The 4,105-nt window shown below is 48.7% G+C and overlaps 1 pseudogene across 1 annotated transcript; it reads left to right on the forward strand.

Moving 5' to 3' along the window:
- Positions 1 to 936: 936 nt before the first annotated feature.
- On the forward strand, positions 937 to 1,924 carry LOC309966034 (actin-related protein 3-like; annotated as a pseudogene). Its single transcript has 2 exons — positions 937 to 1,759; positions 1,835 to 1,924. The product of its transcript is annotated as an actin-related protein 3-like (transcript).
- Positions 1,925 to 4,105: the final 2,181 nt, after the last annotated feature.

Raw genomic sequence — 4,105 nt, forward strand, 5'->3', positions numbered from 1 at the left:
TGCTGGGAAGAACATTTTTGCCAACAACTTTTGTGCACATTGAGGGATATCAGTTGAGGATATCAGTTGAGGGATGGGATGCGGGGGGGAAAGCCACGGACGTTTTCTACACACAGGTCTTCCCAATTTCCACTCCAAGTCTGTGAGCTTTTCAGGCTCCTCTTATACCAGCCACTCATGGGGTTTTCTTTTTCAGATAATGTATATGAAATAATATCGATGTAATTTGGGGGGGCACAAAATTCGTTTTATTGATGACAAAATACCAAAGAAGTACATTCTCATAGTAAAGAACCAAGGCCCCTGCAGAAGTACAGGGGATAGCTGGCCTGGCCGGGGCGTCGCCATTGAAGGCCACCTTGGCTTCCCGGGGAAAGGCGGCGGGAGGGGAAGAAGTTGTAGGGCGGGGACAGGAGTGAGGAGCGGGGAGAGAGGGGGGAGGAGGCCGCGGGGGGCAGCACGGGGACTGCCTGCCAGGCTTGAGGACGCGGTAGCCGCTGACGGAGGCTGCTGCTCTCTCACTACTGCTTTGTCTTCCCGGCTCCCCACCCCCCACCCCCCGACGGAGAGGGCAGCCCGGCCGAGGCTGGTCGGGTAGCCTCTACCTCTCGCCGCCCGTCCCTGGCCCCAGCTGGCACGGAGCAGACGGTGCAGCCGCAGGCAAGGAGGAAGATGGCCGGGCGGCTGGCGGCCCGTGGGGTGGACCGTGGCACGGGGTGTACAAAACTAGGATATGCCGGAAACAGGGAGCCACAGGTTATCATCCCTTCCTGTATCGCTATTAAGGAGTCAGAAGAAGTGGGTGATCGAGCTCAGAGGAGGGTGATGAAAGGTGTTGATGACCTAGACTTCTTCATTGGTGATGAGGCAACAGAACAACCTACATATGCAACAAAGCGGCCAGTCCTCCATGGCATCGTTGAAGATTGGGACTTGATGGAAAGGTTTACGGAGCAAGTGATCTTGCAATATTTAAGGGCGGAGCCTGAAGGCCATTATCTTCTTTTGACTGAACTCCACTGAGTGCTCCAGAAAACAGGGAGGATACTGGGAAATACCGTTTGAGTCCTTCAGTGTTCCAGGCTAGTACATTGCCGTATAGGCTGTTCTTGCCGTAGCTGCATCCGGGACCTCCAGACAAGTAGGAGAACGGACGTTGACCGGTACGGTGATAGACAGTGGAGACGGTGTCACTCATGTCATCCCTGTGGCTGAAGGGTATGTGATTGGCAGCTATATTAAGCACATTCCAATCACAGGACAAGATATAGCCTATTTTATTCAGCAACTGCTGAGAGATCGAGAAGTAGGAATTCCTTCAGAGCAATCCTTGGAAACTGCTAAGGCAGCACAGAAGCGCTATAGTTATGTCTGACCAGATTTAGTAAGAGACTTTAAGCATGATACAGATGGATCAAAGTGGATTAAACAGTATACTGGAATCAATGCTATCTCCAAGAGAGAATTTTCCATTGATGTTGGATATGAGAGGTTCTTGGGACCTGAAATTTCTTTTCATCCAGAGTTTGCTAATCCAGACTTTCCTCAGCCTATCTCAGAAGCTGTGGATGAAGTAATTCAGAATTATCCTACTGATGTCAGACGTCCTCTCTACAAGAATATTGTCCTCTCTGGAGGTTCAGCGATGTTCAGGGACTTCGGACGTCGCTTGCAAAGAGATTTGAAAAGAACTGTAGATGCCAGGCTGAAATTAAGTGAGGAATTGACTGGTGGTAGATTGAAGCCAAAACCTATTGACGTACAAGTCATTACACACCACATGCAGTGATATGCGGTTTGGTTTGGAGGATCCATGCTGGCTTCCACACCTGAGCTCTACCAAGTATGCCACACCGAAAAGGATTAGCAAGAAATTAGACCCAGCATTTGTCATCACAATCCAGTGTTTGGAGTCATGTCGTAGAATTGGCTTCCTAGTTATTGGGGTTAGGGAGGTGGGGAAGAAGTAATCTTTCTGATTCCCTGTTTTGTCTGGATGGCTGGTTTTGAGGTTGTAAACCTAACTTGAAATAGTAAGACGAAACATAACTAGACAGGAATATTTTAATAAGCATATCGACATGCGAATGTAGAGGAGAGCCAAAATGATTAAGTGTTTTACTTTAGACTGAATGTTTGAATCTTATGTGTATCAAAAAGAAGTGGGTTTTAGTTCTTTCTGTGCCCTGGTATTTTGTATATTATTGAATTACCCAAGATTTGATGGGATTTATTGGTATGCCGATAGCTCTGTAATGCTTGAATTGTACGCTCTGAAGTGTGCAATGCAAGAGCTTGTTTATATTTCACACTTTATATACTATGAGGGAAAAAAGTCAAAGAAAAACTAGTATTTGTGGGGAAAAAAGTGACCAAGTAAAGGATAAATACAAAAAGTAGCCTATGAGAGCTGGCGTGCACACACACTCACGGGACTCCAGTTATTGGAAGTGCTCCCATACCCTGTGCCCCGCAATGGTTTTCTCTGCAAGTGCCTTCGGAACTAAGAAGCTAGTATCTTGGATTAACTGATGCCTGCTAGTGCTTTCTGATCACTCGCATTCTGTTTCTCGCTTTAAAGGAAAAGTAAAGACAAGACTGTTTGACCAGTATTGCAGTTCTGTAGTGTCATTTCTTATTAAAAAATGAATAATTTCATTACCCAAATTGGTATATTGAAAGCCTAACACCATTCTAATAAAGGCACAAATTTCTTTTTAATACTTGTTTTCAGCTCTTTAATCTCTTTATAAGTTAACTAGTAAATCTATTTTCTTCAAAAAAAAAAAAAAAGTACGGGGCATAAAAGTGGAAACTTTCCCTCGCTCCACTCCCATCTCACAGAGCTAGGACCTCTCCATCCTGGAACTTCCAGTGGATTCACAAAGACATGCACGTACGTACCACACGTGCACGTACATACACATGTATGTATATGTATATATACATATATAACATTTAATTGTATATTTATATATAAATAAAATATTACTTAGCATAAGTAACAAAATCTACAATGTACATTGTCCTGCCATCCCCCCCTTCAGATTTCACGTAAAATGACAGGGTTTGGTTATTCCCTGGTATTATGTTACGTGGATGTACCACTATCAACAAATGTGTCTTTTAAAGACATTTAGCTAGTTAAAATATTAAAGCACTTCTTTTTTAAAAAAGTAAGCAATCAGAGCTGGCTGAGCAGGGGAGGAGAGCGGCTAGCCAGAGGGCCCTCTGGGTGCGCACCGTGACGCCAGGCTGAGTCCGCCCGTCTCCTCCCCTCTTCCCCCCAGGGCTGCACCCAGCTTCCTGGCTCTTTCCCCTGTATGTTCGCCTCTGATCTTCCTCAGCAGCCAGCTGTTGGTGGGAGCTGCAGAGGGTTTCAGGCCCGCATGGGGTTCCAGCTGGGAGGCCAGGGGAGGGGGCAGATGGGCTCCGCCTGCAGCCTGGGGCGGCAGGGCCCGTGTGTGGACAGGGTCTAGGGCGACAGGTGACACGTGACTGCATTTATCTGCAGTGTGTCACACTAGTCTTATCCGCACTGTAGGCCAGTGGCAGGTGTTACTGGAATAAACACTTGCTTCCAGTGCGATTGTATAGCCCACAGGCCCCGGCACGCAGGTGCCACCTCCCCGTTCACGGTGCCATGTAAGGAAGACTCCACGTGTGTGGTCCGAGACCTCCGCCTGGACGAGGGGCCGAGGGCTGACCGCTGCGCTCCTCTCTGGCGGAGACCGCAGACCCACGCACGTCTCAGAGCCAGGACACTTTCACCATCACTGAGCCCCCCCGCTGCTCCGACGGGGACGGAGAGGGTCGAGGTTCAGCCCCGTATCTGGCCCCCTGGCCCCCTATCTGGCCCTGGGCTGAACCTCCCACCTCTGTGCGGCAGCCTCCAGCTTTCTCCTCGGGTGCGCCCGCAGGGTGTGCCGGCCGAAGGGCCTGCATCTTGCTGACGGTTTGCTTCAAAGGTGCCAGGTGCCCCCGTGGCCTTCCATCCAGCGTGTCTGACCGGCCTGATGAGGGTCCTTAGTCGTGGAAGAGTTACTTCAATTTGAGAACAGGATCCTTCCACTTTAGGACTTGGCTGTGTAACTAGCACATGTCT

This window comes from Leucopleurus acutus (genome assembly GCF_964270905.1).
Source record: "Leucopleurus acutus genome assembly, chromosome: 9".
Lineage (NCBI taxonomy): Eukaryota > Metazoa > Chordata > Mammalia > Artiodactyla > Delphinidae > Leucopleurus > Leucopleurus acutus.